At 53.0% G+C, this 20,859-nt stretch overlaps 1 protein-coding gene across 1 annotated transcript in view; it reads right to left on the reverse strand.

The window, feature by feature from the left end:
- LOC149361402 (uncharacterized) overlaps positions 1-20,859 on the reverse strand; it is a 480,014-nt gene that overhangs the window by 134,215 nt on the left and 324,940 nt on the right. The gene's annotated exons all lie outside the window — the stretch shown is intronic.

The following is a 20,859-nucleotide window of genomic DNA, read 5'->3' on the forward strand; positions in this document are numbered from 1 at the left end:
CTCGCCGCCCGTCTTCCTTCGTGGTTCTTCGGGTCCATGTTTCTGGCCACTCGTTTAACCAAGAAAGTGCTCTTAATTTGGCTGTCAATGTCTGTCTTGTCTTCGCCCTCGCCTTCTACCGGGTATCCTAGCTTTAGCAGTAGTGCGCGGCCAGCGGCTGTTCTTTTATGTCTTTCGAGTTGAAATCTGAGCATGGTTTCGCTGTGCTCCTCATAGGTGCCGTACACACCCATATTGATTAGCTTTTCTGTCGAGGCGCAGGTCATGACGCCTAAGGTTTGTTATACGCCTTTCTGATGCATGTTTCCATTTTGTTATTTTCCCCTTTATTAGGTTGTAGGTACGGAAGCGCGTACGTCATCCTCGGTATGATGAGCGCAGAAGTGATCCGTAACGCATCTCGCTCCTTCACCCCTTTTCTCTTGTTCGTAATCCGACTTAACATCCTGCATATCTGTTTCGTGGAGTGTTCCAAGAGCTGGATGGTATGGTCCCGTTTGCCTTTCTCCTGCAGCCACATTCCCAAGATGCGAAGCTTATTTGTCCTTCTTACGGGTTGTCCATCTATCTCTAATTCTATCGTTCCCCTGTCCTCTTTGTTTTTGTGAAGTCTAATAAATTCAGATTTTTCTGGAGAGTACTGCATCCCGCTAAATAAAGCAAATTGACCGATCTCATCCGCCGCTCTTTGCAGTATTTCTTGCTTGTTTCCTGTCGATCCTTTTGTCGTCCACACTGTTATGTCGTCCGCGTAAATTGAATGTTCTACATCTTTGATCTTTTTCAGTCTCCTAGTTAATCCAATCATTGCTATGTTAAAGAGCAAAGGTGAGATGATGGATCCTTGTGGTGTCCCTCTGTTTGGCGTCGTCTTCTTTTCTGACCTAGTGTTGTTGATGCCGATCGTTGCTGTTCTGTTAGACAAAAAGGCCTTTACGTATGCGAAGATCATCTCCCCACAGTTTGTTGTCGAGAGTTCTGCTAGAATGGCGTTGTGGCTGATGTTGTCGAAGACCCCCTTGAGGTCTACAGCCAAAATTACGCCTTCTCGAGTTCCCGATATTGGTTTTAGTACCATGTCTCTTAACTGGAGCATCACGTCTTGCGTGGAGAGGTCCGTTCTGAACCCGAACATGGTATCCGGAAACAGACCGTTGTCCTCCATGTAGTTGCTCAGTCTAGTCTTGACCACTTTCTCGTATAGTTTACCAAGGCAGGAAGTTAGTGATATTGGCCTAAGGTTCTGTAAACTGGGTGTTTTCCCTGGTTTAGGTATCACGATAATCTCAGCGTGTTTCCACTCCGCCGGGACCGTGCCCCTTTCCCAGTGCTCGCTGATTAGTCCGGTCAGGCTTTCGATTTGGTCATCACTGAGGTTTCTGATCATTGCATTGGTTACTTGATCTTTTCCCGGTGTTGTGTTCCTCGTGAATGACCTGGCAGCCGCGTATACCTCGTATTCTTTTATGGGTTCATCCAGCTTCGAGTTCCTTGTCCCAGAATACACCATGGTGGAGGGTGGCACCTGCGTGCTTCGGACGTGCCTGGACCAAAGAAAATCTGTAATCTGGGCGTCCGTTCCCTGAAAATTGTGCGTGATACGTTCTATCGTTTTGCTGTTTTCTCTCTTCGATTTTGTCGGGTCTATGAGGTGCCTGAGCAGCGCCCATGTTTTAGCGCTACCCAGGTTGCCGTTTAGTTCATTGCAAACTTGGTGCCAATTATCTCTAAGTAAGTTTGCGGTGTGGTCTTCTATCTCCTTATTGATTTGAGCTATTCTGAGTCAATTTTCTGTTATGTTTTTGTTTCTTCCATCTTTTTGTCAGCCCCCTACGAGCCTCCCAAAGATGTAGCATTCGTTTATCCGCACGTGGAAATTCATCGGTAACCTCTAGCGTCGTAGTATTGTCTCTGTGGACCTCCCGTAGTCGTTTGGTCCACTTTTCGATGTCCGTTATCGCAGTTCTTCCGCCTTCATTCTCCAACTGTCCCGAAATGTTTTCCAATCTGTGATTTTTTTCTTCCTCTGGATTGTGCTGAACCTTGTAAGTTTAATTTGCGTTTGAATTACGTAGTGGTCACTTCCGAACTGCTCCCCGGTGTTAGACCATTCATAGTCTAGGATATTTCCTATGATGGTCAAATCAGGGCTAGTGTCTCTTGAAACGCTGTTTCCGATCCTAGTAGGGTATCTGCTATCGGTAACGATTTCCAGCCCGTGCGTATCCACTCCATCTAGGATGGTTTTTCCTTTCTTCGTATTCATGTTGTAGACCCACTCTTTGTGCGGAGCATTGAAATCTCCTACAATCACAAGGTGGTTTTGTTTTACCAGGCCGATCACCGCTCTAATGATTTCTCTGAAGTCATGTCTCTTCTTGCGCGGTGGTGAGTAAATTTTAAGTACGAATAGGCTCTTCTCCCCGCGCTTCTTAGGTATTACCTCTATTAAAAGGTGTTCTATATCTTCTTCTGGTGTCGTGTGCTTGTGCGTAGTGACCCCCTTCTGACATAAAATGGCCACTTTTTTATATCTTTCATCTACTATGGTGTCGTAGCCGATTATCTTCGGCGAAGTGTTAGTTTTTTGCAGCGCTATTACAGTAGGTGGGTGTTTATGCTGCATTACATGTATGTGGAAATCGTTTTTTTTTCTAAATCCTCTACAGTTTCATTGCCATATTGTAAATTTTTCTTCTGCGCTAGCCATGATGTGACACTACTGCTGCGCCACGAAGATCTTCGCGCTTTCGTTTAGGTCGACCTGTTCTGGTGCTCTCTAGTTTTGTCTCCTGAACAGTTCTGCCAGTCTCTGATCGGTCGCGTTCAGTCTGGTCATGATTTGTTCCAGCGTCGTCAAGACTGTTTTCTGTTGCTCCTGTATTTGGTGTAGTGGTGTAGTAGCATCTATTCCTTCCCTTACTTGCGGTTGTACGGCTGCAGGCCCCTGCGTGCGTGTTGTCGTCGTGGGCGATTGTACTCCGTGTACTTTTCCTCGGTTTGTATCATGTTCTCTTTGTTGTCGCTGTTCTATAAATGAAAGCCTCCTTTTTAGTCGTTCATTTTCCTCTCTAAGTTCCCTGTTTGTTTTTTCTAGAGCTTCGAATCTAGTCTGTATCGAATAGTCTAGAGCAGTGGGATAGACTGGAGACTCGCTCATAGACTGACTCACCTTCTTGGACTTCTTGGTCTTCTGTTTAGATGCGGAAGCGTTATGGGCGTTCCCTGGAACCCAGGCGTTGCCGCAACCGTGGTCGGTGGATCTCGCGTCTGCTAGCCCCGGAAAGTCTCCATCTTTGAAGAACGGCGTTCGGCTTCTGCTGCCGCCGCGCCTGTTTCGGGACGCAGATCTCGAAGATCCGTTCTTTCCTCTCGTTTCGGCTTCCTCGCTGTCGAACCACCGCGGCCTGTGGCCACCGTGGTAATTACTTTCTTTTTTCTTGCCTTGCTGGTTCTGCTGGCCTTTTTGTTTGAGACGTCTCTTGCATCCTATATCGCCTGTGGCGTGAGCTTCGCCGCACCACTCACACCTGGGCTCTCCACACTCGTGTCCGTCGACGTTGGCACGTTTGCATCTAGGGCACTGCGGAATGGGTTGTGGTTCCGGGCAGACGTCTGATCGGTGCCCCTGCAGGTGGCATCTGAAGCACACCTGCTTCGTAGGTTGGTAAGGGTAAACTCTATACAGTCCTCCCATCACTGCGACTGTCTTGGGCAACCTCGGTCCGTCGAACGCGATGAGCGCTGACTCTGACTTCCCGAGCATTCTTGCGTAGACTGCACGAATTCCCGGCGTTGCTACTTGGATGTGGTTCATTAGGATTTCTTGCGTGGTGCCGGCCATCACTCCATGCACCACACCCCGGACAGTTCCCTCCGCCGTGGAGCAGTAGGCATTGAACTCGAATTGTTTGTCTCCGAGACACAACTTCGTCGTCTTTTGCAGGGCTTCTGCTTTCGCACCCTCTGGCGTCCGGACTAATATTATGTTTGAGATGGCTTTCACCGCGACAAGCATGTCGCCGATGTAGACCAGGTTGCATTCCTTCACCACGGCTTGTATGTAATCGCTGGGCTTGAAATCTCCCACTCTTAGGTTGTGGATCATCGGTCGGAATACGATTTTGTATCCTCCTTTCGGGAGCTATACGAAATCTCGCCTGTTACCAGCGAGTCTCTTTAGTTGGTTGTTTACAGCGGACGCCGGTGGCCCGTTCGGGACCATGACGGTCGGTCCTGGCGTCCCAGGTTTCTGCTGCTGCGGCTCGCTCGTGCTCACTGGTGTCTTGTTTGCCTCGGAAGGTGTACTTGCTTGACCGGTAGCTTTCCTATCCTTCTGGGCTCTGCGCTCCACTAATTCCTTCATCACTCGCCACGGGGTCTCGTTGACTGGGTAGACTCTTGGTTGTTCTTGCGGTCCCCTCGTACCTCCGGCGTTGTTGGTGCTTGCAAGCTCCATGGCTTGGGGCTGGTCCCTACCCGGGCTATTTTCAATAACCGGGGCCGTAATGTGTGTCGCAGTCGATGCTGACGCCATGCCGCCGTCGAGGCTGCTCAGCCCCGGTAGGGCCAGCGAAGCCCATGCGTCTCCTGCTCCGGCCACGGCCGACGCTACGTCGGTGTTAGGGTTAGCGTGACTCTCGCCGCCTCAATATTTCAATGTCCCGTAAGTGGAAATAGATTCTACTCACAGAGATAAAATTGGTGTCCAGATGGTCCTCGTAACCTCACGGAACACATTCAATAAATACTTTGCAATAAACTGGGGTTTTGCGGTCAAAAACACTGACGATTCACGGAGCCCATGCAGAGCACGTCCGCGTTCCCGCGCAGTTGGGTGTCCACCCCCCGTTATGGAGAGATTCAGGTGTCCATCCAAATATGCGAGAGAGATACATTTCCTTCCCCCCCCCCAAAAAAAAAACAATTTATCGACGAGCAAGGCGTACAGCCGAACGGGCGATGGCGTTCTGTGGACTCCCACGCCGCTTGGCGGAATGCTCACGTGACCAAATATGGCGGCACCCATGCTCCCGCACTGTTAAGCGTCTATAAATGCGCGCTTGCCCTGGCGTGAATGCTTTGCTATGCAGTCCCCTAAGGTGGTGGTGGTGAAAAACATTTATAGTGCAATAAATTTTTTTTACAGAGAGGTGATTGGGGTAGGCCCTATTGGCCCTTTCTCCTAACAATACTAGGTGGAGCCCCTATTCCGGGGCCCCATTGGCAAGCAACGCCGCCGGCGTCCGGTGAACCAAGGCCTTTTGGGTCTTTAGGTCCTGACAGCCGAGCAGGGCCGCCTCCCAGTCCTCTCTGGTGGGGTTGGGGTTGGGGGAGATAGATGGGTTGGATTGACACGCCCAAACCATGTGGAAGGTGTCAGCCACCTCCCCACAGAACTGGCACGTGCCATCAAAGGATGCGTTGAAATGTTTAAGTACCGCCGGGCACAGTACAGTGTTAGTAAGAATTTTGATGAGGAGGCGCTCGTCAGCGCGATCCAGTCCCTTACAAGCGGCCGGGTAGCGCCGGTGCTCCTCCTTGTAGTAATCAATGATGTGTTTGAATGTAAGGGCCAGATTGTCTGATTGGGAGTAGGCTTCCAAGGACACGGAGATAGCCCGGGGAGAGAGTGCGCGGGCGGCCTGATCGGTCTGTTCGTTTCCCTGTAGGCCCTGGTGACCGGGGGCCCAAATCAGGTTGCGTGGTGTTGGATCTTCGCATCGGCATCTATATTCCAATATGCGCCAGGCAAGCGGGGAAGCCCAGCCCAACACATAGTTCCGACGGGCCCCTCGCGAGTCAGTGATGATGTGTTTCGACTTGGCAGTAGTGAGAGCCAGAGCAATGGCAATCTCCTCCGCGTGTGTTGCGCTGTAGGCTTTGAAAGTGAGCCCGTTAACTGTGTTTGTGTTGTGTACGACTGCGGCCGTGTACCACACCCCGTGGTGTGGGCCGGCAACGTCCACGTAATACACATGTTGTTGGTTACCATAGTATCGCGCCAACGCTTCCGCGCGCGCCTGGCGGGGAAGGGGTCGGACCCGGAGGGCGCGTCTCCAGGGTTCTGGCACTTTCTCCCTTTCCTCAATATGGTAGTCACGTTTGATGTGTAGCCGGTCCAAGAGACGGCGACCGGACGTGGTCTGTGCAAGACGCGTGTATTGGTTGACTAAGTGGGCTTCTCGAAGCTCCCGGAATGTGTTTACCACGCCCAAGGCCAGAAGTCGCTGGTTGGACGTGGTGACCGGGAGGTCGAGAGCCCGCTTGATGACTTTCCGGTGGATGACCTCCAGTTGGTCATCATCATGTTTGCGCAGGTGCAAGTAGGGGGTTGAGTAGAGGATTCCACTCGTTACGAAAGCATGGGCAAGCCGCAGTGCATCCTTGCTTCGTAATCGGCCCCGCCTGTTGGAGACCCGGCGGACCATGCGGCCCACCTGGTCTTCCACTGTGCGAAGTTTGGCTAGGGTAATGTCGACCCTGCGTTGATGGTGTATGAAGAGACCAAGGACACGGATCTCCTTGGACTCCCGGATCAGTCCCGAGGGGAGACTGATGCAAAGCGGGGTTGTGTCCCGAGGGGTGGGACGTATGAGCACAAATTCTGATTTAGATGGGGCGCACTGGAGTCCGCAGTAGGCCGCGTAGTCGTCGACTAGGGTCGCCGCTGCTTGCAGGCAGGATTCCATGTGGCCCAGGTTACCTTGCGTGGCCCAGATTGTAATGTCATCCGCATAAAGAGCGTGATGTATCCCGGGCAAAGAAGACAATTTGGAGGGAAGATGAAGCATTGCCAAATTGAAGAGGAGCGGAGACAGGACCGCGCCTTGAGGTGTTCCCCTCGAGCCGATGGTGTAGGTGGTGGTGAAAACTTTTTAATAAACAACAGGAGAGTTTGCAGACAAAAAATGACCCTTTACCTAGGTGGAGTCCTTAGTCCGGGACCCCGCTGGACGAGGCCGCTACTCGCGCCCGTTGGACTAGAGCCCTTTGAGACTCCAGCCCCGAGCAGTTGAGCAGGGCTGCCTCCCATGCCTCTCGGGAAGGGGAAGGATTGGGGGGAAGGGAAGGATTCTTTTGACAGGCCCAAACCATGTGGAAGGTATCGGAAACTTCCCCACAGTGAGGGCAGCGCCCATTAATTTTGGGGTCGAAATGTTGCACTATTGCAGGACACCACAGAGTGTTGGTCTGCAAGTGCCTCAGAGTTCGCTCATCAGCTTTACTCAGGCCCTTAGCAGGGACCGGGAAAAGACGATGGCGTTCGCAATAGTCGTCCAGAATTTCTCTGAACCGCAGAAGCGGTTGCACAATCTCCGAGCCGGAAGAGCCTGGGTGAGGTGCCCGGTAGGTAAGCGCTCGGGCAGCCGCGTCCGCAGCCTCATTACCTCTAACGCCCTGATGGCCTGGAGTCCAAACTATGCGTTTGGGCGAAGGGTCCGATTCCCTCACTGCGCGCTTTAATATACTCCAGGCTAAAGGTGAAATCTCGCCAGCCAGGTAGTGTTGACAGGCTCGACGCGAACCTGTCACGATTACCTTCGAATTCAAGTCCGAGGCGGCAAGCGCAATGGCTACTTCCTCAGCCTGTGCTGAATTTCGAGCCCGAAAGGAGAGCCCGTTAACGCATTGATCCTGGTCAACTACTGCGGCCGTGTAGAATCCATTGGACGACGGCCCTGCCACGTCAACGTAGTATACACCCTGTTTGGATCCGTGTTGGTGTTCGAGGGCCCGAGCGCGCGCCTCTCGTCTGCCTTCGTGTGTATGTGTGTCCATGTTGCGCGGGAGTGGAGGGACCCAGAGCTTGTGACGCCATAGCTCCGGAATCCGACACGTCTCCTCTGGAGTGCACTCGTGTTGGATGTGCAAGCGGTCTAGCAGGCGGCGCCCGGATGCCGTCTGCGAGAGTCGCGTATATTGGTTCACGAGGTGGGCCTCTCGTAACTCCTGGTAGGAGTTGATCACTCCCAACGCCGAGAACTTAGCATTGGAGGTGGCCACTGGGAGGCCCAGTGCTTGCTTTGTAGCCTTTCTAACGATGGTGTCGATTCTTACTTCTTGTTGTTTCGTAGTGCGAACGTAGGGAGCGGAGTAGAGGATCCTGCTGGTCACGAAGGCATGGGCGAGCCGAAGCGCGTCCCTGCCTCGCAACCCGCCGCGCTTGTTAGAAACGCGATGGATCATGCGTCCGACCTGTTCGCCTACGCGCTTGAGTTTGGCAATAGTGGATTCCGGGCTGAGCCTGTTATGGATGAACAGACCTAGTATGCGGAGCTCCCCGACCTCTTTCATAGGGCCTCCCGTCAGAGAGATTTGCAAAGTCGTGTTGTCCTTAGGATCGGATCTGATGCGCAGAAGTTCCGATTTTGCGGGAGCACATTGGAGACCACAGCCGATAGCGTAGCTATCGGTTATGGTGGCGGCCCGCAGAAGGCGGTCCTCCATTTCCCCAAGGCTCCCTTCGGTAGTCCAAATTGTTATGTCGTCCGCGTATAGTGCGTGATGAATGCCTTCCACCCGGGCCAATTGGTGGGGAAGCTGCATCATGGCAATGTTGAAAAGAAGTGGCGACAAGACCGCCCCTTGGGGTGTACCCCGTGTACCCATCGTGTATGGTCCGTATTCGTCATCCTCAATCTTGAGGAAGGCCTGACGCTTCGAGAGAAAGTCTCTTACATATGTGAATGCCTTGCGCCCACAATCAATGGTACTCAAGTTAGCTAAGATGCTGCTATGACGAACGTTGTCAAAGGCCCCCTTAAGATCAAGGGCAAGGATGGCCTTGTCGTTGTGGCGCATGGCAGTGGGTCGTATTATGTAGCGGTGTAACTGGACCCTGCTGAAAAAAAGTTCTATGATGCAATAACCTCATAGATCAATCATCATAGAATATCATACAATCTGTATGACATATCATACAATCTGTATGATATATCATACAATTCGTATGATATATCATACAGATTGTATGATATGTCATACAGATTGTATGATATTCTATGATGAATGATCTATGAGGTTATTGCATCATAGAACTTTTTTTCAGCAGGGGAGGAGGACGTCCTGCGCAGACATATGCGGTCGGAACCCGAACATAGTGTCTGCAAAGAGGCCCTTGGTCTCTATGTGTGGAGAGAGGCGATCCCTAACCATCGTCTCCATAAGCTTGCCCACACAAGAGGTTAGTAAGATGGGCCTCAGGTTGTCGGTATTCACTGGCTTGCCTGGCTTAGGGATGAAAGTGACCAAGGAGGTCTTCCATTCGGGAGGGAGTGGACGCCCGTCCCAAATCTGGTTAATGTACCCTAGCAAGTGGAGGTAGGCCGAATCTGGGAGGTTGGCCAACAGATTGACTGTTATGCGATCCCGACCCGGAGCCGTACCTCGCCGCATTTTAGCTAAAGCCGCCTTAAGGTCGCGAACTCAAAAGGGGCATCAATGTCGGGATTCGGCTTTCCCGCGTACTCGTACTCGGGCCCAACTGGGTCCTCTATACGGCAGAGATATCTGTCGCACAGGGTGTCCGCGAGTTGAGCCGTCGTACCTTGGTACCCGTGCAAAGCCCGCCGGAGCTGTCTTTGCGTCTCCCCTCTCGTTTGAGCGGGGTCGATGAGACTGCGAAAGAAGCGCCATGTTCCTCTCGAGCTCATCTGACGCGCTGCCGAATTACACTTCTCTATCCAGTTTGAATCGGTGAGCTGGGCAGCATACGCCGCAGCCTGCTCCGTGAGGTCGACAATGCGAGCCTTAAGTTTGCGATTCAGCTTTTGCTTCTTCCACCGTTTGGTAAGACTCCGGCGAGCCTCCCACAAGTGCAGGAGGTGATTGTCCACTGCAGGGATCTGTTCAGTGGTCTGAAGTGTCGTGACGTGTTGTCTTTGTATTGTGTCTAATTGCTTTGCCCACTGCGCATATCCGCCGGAAAAGAGCTCGGGAGGCATCTCTTTTGTTCGAAACTTATGCCAATCGGTCAATTTAGTGTGGCCCCACTTTTTGCGAGCCGCCTTCGCCAGAAGAGTAACCCGGAGAAGGCAGTGATCGCTACCAAGAGTCTCTCCCAGGTTCTCCCATGTAGCATCTCTGGTGTTCGTAACGAGAGTCAGGTCAGGGCATGTGTCTCGCGTAACCGAGTTGCCCACACGTGTGGGACAACACGGATCCGTGAGGAGTGTAAGACGAAGTGTGGAGATGAGCTCCGCCAGCTTGCGTCCTCTGGCCTTCTCAAAGTGTTAGCCCCAATGTAGGCTTGGAGCATTGAAGTCCCCAACGATCACTAGAGGTTCCTTGTCAGCCGATTTGAGCGCGCGGTAGAAGATTTCATTGAAGGTCACGCGCGGCTTATGCGGGGGGCAGTAAATGTTAAGGACATGTATTGATGGGTCGCGGCGCTTGAGCGGCAGGACCTTGACCATACTATATTCCTGTTCAGTCTCCAGTTCGAGGTCTACTGGGACTGCGGTGTACGCTTTGTTCACCAGGATGCACGTTGTAGGACCGCCTTGAAACGAGCTATATATACCCTGTGTATTTAGCATCTGCGCCGGGTTCCTGAATAGCTAGGAGCGCCGGTTCGGTACCGAGAGACTGCAGGTAGAGCTGGAGGTGTGACCGTTTCTTCCAGCTCCGTAGACCCCTGCAGTTCCACTGTATGATCTCGAATTGCTCCGAATTGTTGTTGGCTTTCCGCTGTGGTCGGCTAGCCATCGTGAACGTGATTATTTAATTTTGGGGGCCAGGTTCCACCCCCGAAGGTGATGGGGCCTCAGGCAGAGGCACCAGCACGTCCGGAGAGAGAGCGGCCGGAATGTTTTCTAGTGAGCCTGTGGCCTGGCGAAGGACCACCTTCCGCCTGCGGAGGTCTGGTCGGGGAGACCGCGAGCGGGAGCGGCTTTGACTCAGTTGAGCTGCAATTTGGTCCTGAACGACAGAGAGAGCTGTCTCAGTAACCTGTGCCGCTATAGCAGGCATGATTTTTGCCAATTCGGCCTGAAGAAGTTGCTGAATGGAGCCCCGGACCGCTTCCATGATTTTACCTGGCAGAGCATCAATTTCGCTCTCCAGGTTGTACAGGCGGCTCTCCACCATTGGCAGCCTACCAACCACTGTGCGACACGCTTGTCAGCCCAGATGCGACCGAGGCACTCTCATCTCGGTCCTCCGGCTCGGCTAGTTCTATAGGCTCGGAAGGACCATCTTGAGGTTCTTTACGTCCCTCTAACTTAGCCTCCAGCTCCTGAATTTTCCGCGCTAAGAATTCTGTTTGGCGCCTAAGTTGAACATTTTGCCTCTGTAGGGCGGCTTCTGTTGGAGAGAGAGAGGGGGAGAGAGGCCCGGAGGCAGCCCTAGCCCAATCGCTCACCTTGTTTTGGGCGGTCGCTAGAGGCGGGAAATCCCCAGCGCTGAAGTTCGGCGACCTCGCCTGGGTCCCGGACTTCACAGCCGTCTTGACATGCCCGGACTTGCCCGGTGCAGAAGTGGACTTGCTGTCCTTGGCATTGGTGGGCGGAGTTTGCTTCTGAGTCGTCTTCCGCTTGCTTTGACTTTGTGATGGTCCTGGCTTGATCGGTTTCCGGTACTTGCCGACGCAGCCGGCAGGACCGGTGAAGTGGGCACCCGCGCACAGCAGACATCGGGGAGTGCACTCATGTTGTGCTATGCCGTCGGGTGTGGTGGCCACCTGAGAGCCGCAGAGGCCGCAGCGTCCCGACTGCGGCCGCGGGCAGATGTCAGCCCGGTGCCCCACCGTGCCGCATAGATGACAGGCGGGGATCGTCTTTTTGTACAGCCTCACGGGGATGCCCTGGTCGCTGTAGAAGATTTGGCGGGGTACCTTCTTCCCTTGAAAGGTGACCACTGCGATGGCGGTGCCGCCCAGTTTGCACACAGATAGGATTTCTCCGTGTCTCCACTCCAGCTTCTGCTTGAGGGAGGCCGACGTTTCGCCGGGGTGAACGTTGATCACTCCCTTGCAGACCTCGCCAGAAGCCTTGGCATGCCCGCGAAACAGAAGCTGGCGGTCGCCGACCGTCAGCGTGACATCGCCGAGGAGCTTCTCAGCGGCTGGCACAGAGTTCAGCCCACACACTAGCACATTTTGGTCCCACACGGGCCACACAGAGTTGCACCTCTCCACAGTCCCGTATGATGCTGCGCACGGCAACTCCGGCTTCACCTGGAGCGAAGGTGGCCTTCAGATCCAGCGTCTTGCGTGGCTTGAGCACCACGATGAGTTCGTCGCGTCCAATGCGTGGCGTCTGCTGCGGCCGCCACCGGGGTTTGCATGTTGCGGCCTTCAAGGCCGCGCCACCGACACTCCCTGGCGAAGCGTTCGGGGACCGAACTGCCGCCTGGTGCTGGGCGGCGGCTCCTTTTGCTTTGGGAGCGTTCGTCTTCTGCCGGCGTCTCCAGATTTTGACCATATCTGCCAAACAGTCATCTTCCGATGTTGGAAGGTCCTCGGGTTGAGCGGTCTCCATGCGTACGACTTGCATGGACACCGGATCATAGCCGGTAACCGTAGTGGGAGCCGCCATCGCCGGGGAATCCCCAGCCGGGGCTGGCGAACGCCGGCGGACGCCCCGCCGCCGTTAGGCTTAGCGCCGCGGCGGTGGGCGAAATCTTCAAAATCTCAGAATTTTGTCAGAAATGAGCCCACCTTGATGAAAGTGGTGCCCACTTGTGCCGCTGATCTTCGCGGAGACGATGGTGCCAAGATTCGTGGGGTCCGAGTTGACAGACCGCAATAAGGAGCGATCAGAAGCGGAGCCGATGTGCGCACGTCTTCTCCCTACGCGCACCCTCAGCGTCCCCCCCCCCCCCCCCCCGATGGTGTATGGCCCGTGTTCCGCATCTTGTATGCGTATGTAGGCTTGACGGTCTGTAAGAAATTGTTTTATGTAGTTGAATGTTTTGTGGCCACAGTTGGTGTTACTGAGGTGGTCCTGGATTACTTCGTGTTTGACGTTGTCGAATGCGCATTTCAGATCCAAGGCCAGGACCACCTTGTCGTTGTGGGGACATTCGACAGGATCTAAGATGTCGTGGTGAAGTTGCAGACGCATATCCTGTGCTGACTTGTGAGGGCGAAAACCGAACATGGTGTCCGCGAAAGTGTGCTGTGTTTCCAGAAAATGTGAGAGTCTATCGCGCACCATCGTCTCCATCAGCTTGCCGACACAAGACGTGAGGGAGATGGGGCGAAGGTTCTCCACATCAATAGGTTTTCCGGCCTTCGGAATAAAGGTCACGAGAGCCGATTTCCAATCGAGAGGGAGCGGAGTCTCTGCCCCAAATGCTATTGATGTATTTGAGGAGCGCGGCGTAGGCTGCGTCGGGAAGGTTGGCCAAGAGCTTGACCATAACCTTGTCGCGCCCGGGTGCAGTGCCCCGCTTCATTTCGCTTAAGGCTGCCCGGAGGTCGTGGAGTTGGAAAGGCTTGTCCAGCTCCGTGTTCTCTTCGCCTGCATACGAGAACGCCGCCTGCCGATGGTCCTTAGTGGTGCACAGGTATCGATGCCTGAGCGTGTGCGCTAGCTGTTTTATCGTTCCTGTAAAGTTGTGCAAGGCCCTATGTAATTGGCGTTGGGTTTCTGTGCGTGTTTGTATTGGATCGATGAGAGCGCTGAACAGGCGCCACGTGTTGGGGCTAGACATCTGGCGAGCAGCCGCGTTGCACCGGTCCACCCAGTTAGTGTCGGCTAGCTGAGTAGCATATTCCGCTGCCTGTTGTGTGAGTTCGAGGATGCGGTTCTTTAGGAGTCTGTTATGTTTCTGTTTCTTTCATCGCTTCGTGAGGTCTCGACGGGCCTCCCAAAGGTGGAGAAGGTGGTTATCCACGTCTGTTTGTGTTTCTGTGAGCTGTATCTGCTTTTCGTGTTGTGTGAGTGTAGAGGTGAGCGTTCTGGACCACACGTCGTATCCCGACTGGAGGGGGTCTACGATAGGTAGAGAGGTGCGGAAAGTCGTCCAGTCAGAGATACGAGCTTGTTTTAGTGGGCGTTTCAGGGGACGCATGTAAATGGTTGTGTTGATTATACAGTGATCACTACCTAGAGTGTCCTCTGTATTCAGCCAGTCGGCATGGCGTATGTTGCGTGTAAATGTGAGGTCCGGGCAAGTATCTCGTTGAATGGAATTGCTGACACGTGTTGGGTTGGCGGGGTCAGTGTGCAGGGTGAGTACAAGTGTGGAAAGAAGTTCCGCAAGCTTCCTCCCACGCCTGTCCTCCCGGGGGTATCCCATAGCCTGCTCGGGGCGTTGAAATCGCCGACGATTAGGAGGGGATCCCTACCCGCCACCTGCAGAGCTTGAGTGAAAATTTCATTGAACGTGACGTTCTTAAGTTTCGGTGGACATTAAATATTTAGAATGTGTACAGGTGGGTCAGACCGCTTTAGGGGCAGCACTGAAACCAGCGTGTATGGGAAAGACGGTGTTGTGGGAAGTGTGACCTCCTGCGCAGTGTATCGCTTGTGAACAAGTATACATGTCTGCGGGTTGTGTTGAAATGTAGTGTAGTTTGTGAGTTTTGTACAGGCGCCGGGTTCCTGAAGGGCAACCACGGCGACGAGGAACTCAAGGTTCTCAAGAAAGAGGCGGAGATGAGTCCGCTTCTTGTGGTTCTTGAGACCCCGGCAGTTCCACTGCATTAGTGTAAGCGGCTGAGTTGTTCTTGCTCGCGACTTAGGGTTGGGGGCCATGGTCGGAGGCGGAGGGTGGGGTCACTTTGTTCAGACTCCCCAGACCGCTAGTGCCCGGTGCAGACGTGCAGGAGTCTTCCGAAAAGTCGAAGTCATCGGGAATGGCTCTATTGAATTTTGAGGGGCGGTTAGCGTCCCTGATGGGGCCTACGCGTTTAAGGACGCGCGGATTGTCTTTTATCCATTTTTGGATAATGTGCGTTACGGCTTGTGTCACCTGTGCGATGATACTCTCCACCTGATGGATGATGTTATCATGGATAATTTTGGGGAGCTAAGCCAATTGTGTTTCAATTGCGGTAACCCGGGTCTCCATGGCCGCGGCGCGACTCTCCACAGGAGGAGGGATGTCCCTGTCATGTTTTCTGCCTCATCGCTCGACGCGGGCGGAGTATGGAATTGGGATTTGAGCGAGTTAAGCTCGCTGGCTAGTTTTTCGTTTTGAGCTCGCAAGAGGGCGAGCTCGCGCTTGAGTTCCTGCGTCTCGGCGGTGCTGGTGGCGGAGGAGGGAGGAGGGGAAGGAGAGGAGCCGACCCTCGCCCAGCTGCCTACCTTGGGTTGGTTGCAGGCAGCGCAGTCTTGCAGCAGTCTTGCCAGGGGGAGGCATCACGCCACGCTGTGGCGTCTTCTGGTTGTTTTGCTGCCGCCCTCCCCGTGTAGCGCCGGCATTGGCTCCCTTGGATGGCGTCCTGGGCCCTGGATGCAGCAACTTAATGAATTTGGCGGTGCATTCGCGGGAGCTGGTGAGGTGCGGGCCCCCGCAGATTAAGCACATAGGATTGCAGACGTGGCAGCGACAAGAAGGGAGAAAGCGACAACATGCACAAGAGACGCCAGAACAGCGTGAAGAACTTTTTGCGAAGCGTCGTGCTAAGGATGTAGGTTGGCGACAACGTTCTACCTCGCAGAGTGGTTCACTTGAACGCTATCAGGCGAAATGCTATCAGGCGAATTGCAACGCGCCGAAGAATGGCAAGAAGAACGCGCGCACCATAGCAATTCACCGAAAGACGCAGGTTCCAATTCCGGCCGGGGTGGTCGAATTTCGATAAAAGAGAAATACTACCGGCCCGTCTGTTGGGCGATGTCAGTACACGTTAAAGAACCTCAGGCCGTCAAAATTTCCGGAGCGCTCCACTACGGCGGCACTGATAGCCTGAGTTGCTCAGAGATATTAAACCCCCCAAAACCAAACACTTTCAGGCCTTCCGTCACTCCCGCCATCCGTCCTTCCCTTACGGCGCGGTTAAGGTGTACAGCGTGGTCCAGGTGTCCACCGAGATACGCGAGACAGATACTGCCCATTTCCTTTCCTCGAAAGCCAATTTCTTTTTGGGCCAACCAGTGTTGACATCGCTGGAACTTCGTATCCAGCTGCTACATGTGTTGGTGAAGCCAGCTGCCGCGCATACTCGCCGCGGTGGGTCAAAGCACCCGTCTACTGAGCCGTATGAATGGGTGAATCGAAAACTTAATATACAAGCGAGTTTGGACCGTGCAAGGTCTCAGGGCCATCGCACAGCCCTCACATTACGCGCATGTCTCCAGGCCACGTAGGGCCATGACACGGGCACCGCGGTTCACAAAGTAAAGTTGCGTGTACGGGTCCTGCGACGCGAGGAGGGCCTCCCATGTTCCGATGGCGGGCTGTCCCTGCGGGGGAGGATGGGCAGGGCAGCCGAAGAGGATGTCGTCCAGAATGGCGCGCGCTTCTCCGCAGATAGTGTTCACGGGGGGAAACGGGGCGGAAGTAGGATAGAAGATGAGGGGTAGGAAGAGTCCTGGGGCGCGATTACGAGTCGCTCAAAATCGTCTCAATCGGAAAGTGTCTCAAAAAGTGTCTTATTTGCTCCGTTCCTACTGATCGGTCGTGACCAGCGGCAATATTGTTTTTTTTCGTCACCGGCTGACGCCATAAACGTGCAGAAGTGTTGAAGTTGCATACCTAAATATACGAGCCGATTGAGACGATTTTTCGGGATTGGAACGAGTGGTCTCAAACCGCCTGAGACCGAAAATGGTGGTTGTTTACATGGCCGGTGGCCGCGCGAGCAGCGGTGTAAGAGGGTTCATGAAGACTGTTTTAACGTGCCGGACGAGTTGTTCCGACGTTTTGACATAGGCCGGAGCATAATGCATATGCGACGAACTCGCCGTTGAACTTGGAGGTGTGCGGGTGAGTGCGCGGTCAGTGGAACGGCAAGTGCCTGTGCGCGCCTTCGTCGCCGGTGGGTTTCAAGACAGCGTAGTAAATGAAGTAAACGTCGGCGTAGCCCAACCGACTGTGAGCAAGTGTCTGCGGTGGGTTGCGGTGGGTTGCGGAGACCACTGTTAAAGTTAAGTCGCAGAAGGTGCGCGCTTTCCGGCGAGACCCCCAAGACAAGGCGGCGGCGAAGGAGGACTTCCTTCGCATCAACTTTCGCCACCGCAATATCCCCGGCGGCGTCATCCGAGCATCATCCGAACGGAACGGCAACAACACCAACACGAATATGAAGTGCTTAACCCGAAGCGGGCGGCATGAGTTGGTTACGAAGCGGAAGAGTGATTGTTGCCGCAGTGACCGGGCGTGCCCTCTTTTAATTCCCGCAGTGAGATTGCAAGCTCCCAGCAGCTGCACCGGTCTGGTTCCGTATGTCGGGAGTTGCTGCAGTGTGATTATTCATGGTCGCTTGGTTTTTTTGAACAAAAAATTACCGACGATTACGTTACTTCCTAATGCGAAATTTGAGCGCAGCAAATAAGCTGTTTCACCTTTTCGATAGATTGAGGCAAAGAAATCGAGCAACACATGTATGCGCTATCACAGAGTTTTTTTTTTATTTTTCACACGTATTCCTTTAACAAAGATTCCACTAACAGTTCTTGACAGTCATGAAGGAAGCTTTGTGGTCGGAGAAATAGACTGATATATGTTCGACTTGGTACACCAATGCTTGATTCTCAAAGACGAGGTCTATACAAGTGCCTCGCGAGGTTGTCACAGCCGTGGGACGCGTTACGAGCGAGAGGAACGGGATGTTCTCCCGCATAAGTGTTAGGAAATTGCTGTTTGTCTTTATGTCAACATTAAAGTCCCCCACTACTAACATCGGTGTGGATCGATGGACGGTTAATGCGAGTTGCAGGAAGTGCACGACGTCTTTCGTGAGTGTGGTAGGGGCGAAGTAGGCAGCTACTACCAGCAAGCCGTTGGGCAACTTTGCGGCGCACAGTTCGCCAACTTCATGTGACGTGCCAAACATTTCGACTGGTATTGCAGAGAGACCTGTGCGCAAGTAGATAGCGACTCCCGCCGCTCTGTTGTGGTCTCTGCGAGCACCACAGCAGTATAGGAAATCTATGATTTCGAGAGGCTCTTCGGGATCCATCCAGGTTTCAGCAAAGCAAAGTACAGAGGAATGGCGCAGAATGTGATCGTGGTGTACGTCCTTGACATGTGCGGCAAGGGAGCGTACGTTAAGAATGTGGTTGTGAATGATGAATCAAGTGCTGCCAGCGAATGACGCGTCCATTGGCTGTCTGCGTGTGTTACTGATGTGTGGTTAACATGTTAAGCTTCGCCTGTAAGAGTGGAACGCGACAGCGTCTTGCAACGCTGCCAGGGAGTCCACAGAACGCCATCGCCAATTCGGCTGTACGCCTTGCTGGACGGTAAATTTATTTTTTGAGGAAAGGAAATGTATCTCTTTCGCATATCTGGGTGGACACCTGCACCTCGCCGTAAGGGAAAGGGGGAAGATGGGAGTGAACGAAGACGCCGTATTAGCTAGACGCGCCTTTGTTCATTCCAAACCATTCAGCTGGCATTACGGAGTGGCTAGCGTGCTCGTATCGCACTCCGGAGACCCTGGTTCGATTCCCCAACTCGACCAATTTCGTTCTCGGTTTTATTGATTTATGCGGTCTAACTAGAAAGGTTAATTAGGCTATTTCATATTTATATTATTGTATTTCTATCCATCGTGTTCTGTCATTAACCTGTCAATTGTTGGAACTGTCTAGGATGTTCGACACAACGTATATGAAACGAGCAACGTCTTACTGAGTGGGGAAGTGCGTGGTGGTGGAGGGAACGCGGCTTCGTACTTATGTTTTTTTCCAGCAGCGTCTCCTTCCGCGGACGCTGTTGTCGCTGCGGCGCGCGTCTTTCTTTTCTTTTCTTCTGACATCTTCATTCTCCTCTATATTAATTTTGGCTAATTGATTAATTAAGCAATTAACTAAACTCAGTCCAACTTAGTTGCAGCATCACTATACGATCCCTTTGATTGGTTGCATGGTTACTAGCCAAAGTACAATTGGCCCCATTTGAAATTCGCGCACTGTGACGTCACGAGCATTTCGACCAATTGAAAAGCGTGACATTGGGGGCGGAGCTGGTTACGAGGCCGACGCCGACGCCGACGCCGACGCGAAACCCAGGAACGGACGCCAAAGAGCTGCGCTCTAAAATAAATATAATCAGGCATCGCCCTTGGAGCCCATTTGCCATCGGCAAGGTGAGTTCACACTGGCGAGTCGCGGAGGTGGCGCGACAGGCTTAAATCGATTTATTACGCTCCCTCCCCGCTTTACATGTGCTTCGCAAACCGTAACTAATTGACCGAAATCGGTCGCCTATAAAACTAGCGCGACGTTTGCAGCTCGCCAGTGTGAACTTGCCTTAAAGCTGCCTTCGCTTTTTTTCGAGCCAAGAGCTCCTTGCAAATTGAATTCGGGAGACCCGTAGGAATCGCTGCGTTTAAATAGATTTTTCCGCGCACTTAAGATGTCCGCAAAGTACCTTGATTCTATGTAGTGTGTAAAAAAAAGGACAGCCGTCAATAAGCTGATTTTTTTTCTGGCTGTCATGTTTACGATGGCTGAGTATGTGCGTGTAGGGATGAGGCTGAATCCATGGCTGAATCCTTTGAATCAGACAGCAGTTCACGCCACCTAGCCGACGCTACCTACGCTTTTCCAGTGTCAGCGCACCCTCGCGGCAGCAAAAGTGACTGAAGAGCAAACTTAATTGCAAAACTGAGAACCCTTCCTGTTTTGCTTGATGTTGTGAGGTTTGAAGGAGTTTGTTAGGAAAATAAAACATTGTTCATTTTATTAATGGCGTGTTTACAGCAAAATGTTAGCATACGGCCCCTATGGCGCAACTAAATGCTTCCTGGGTGGAACCCTACTATTAGCCACCACAACCTCGCTGCTAATTGGTTGATTCCGCGGTCAACGTCTCGCGGTATCGTCATTTTGACGTCACAGCGTCAAAAGTGAGACAAAAACTGGTAGTACCGTCCCTGGTCTGGAGTTGCCTCCAGAGCATTTATTAAACGTGTCCGCCCACTCGGGCCCCCTATCGGCCATCATGAGCCGAAGTAATCGGGATGGATACCGACCGTGGCGCCAGCGTTTCGATGGAGGTGAATCAGAAAAGACGGCCGCGTTTCGATTAAGGCGGATGCAAGGCGCCCGTGTTCTTTGCGTTGTAAGTGCATGGTAAAGATCCCCAGGTGGTCGTAATTATTCCGGAGACCTCCACTACCGCATTTCCTTCTCTTATATTTCACTCCCACCTTTCTCCCTTTCCTTACAGCGCTGTTCAGGTGTCCACCGACATATGTGAGGCAGATACTGCGCAACTGTCTTTCCCCAAAAAACCAATGCTCACATCGGGGGGGGGGGGGGGGGGGCTGGGATACCAAAGCGAGCGGACGCGTTTCACATTGGGACCGCGAATTTTGGCCTTTAAGGCGGAGGTGGATAGAAAAGTCAGACAAAATCTCATGATTCCGCCCCCCCCCCCCCCCCTCCCTCGCCCCCTGCCAAAGAACATGTGCCCAGAGTAAAACGAACACACTGAGGCAAAAACGAGCCGAAATTAGTAGACGCGGCAAAATTTCGGAACATGAGGTTTCCTATTTAGATGCGGTGGGAGGTGGTGGCGGTTTTATGGTGGCAACGGCCGTCAGCGGCCGGGGCAATCCCGTGACAGCTGCCACTTTACGCAGGCAGAGCACAGAATTGCCGAGGAAAGTGCGATCGCGTTAGCTTGCTGTGGAACGGAAGCGAAGTGTGTCATCAGTGCGAGCAAAACTGCCATACAAAATTTTCGCAAGGGAATGATCTCGCCCTTAGCGGCCAGAGTCCTAGGCTAGAGAAC

The sequence above is a fragment of the Amblyomma mixtum genome, chromosome 2, assembly GCF_055824585.1.
Source record: "Amblyomma mixtum isolate Tamu chromosome 2, ASM5582458v1, whole genome shotgun sequence".
NCBI lineage: Eukaryota > Metazoa > Arthropoda > Arachnida > Ixodida > Ixodidae > Amblyomma > Amblyomma mixtum.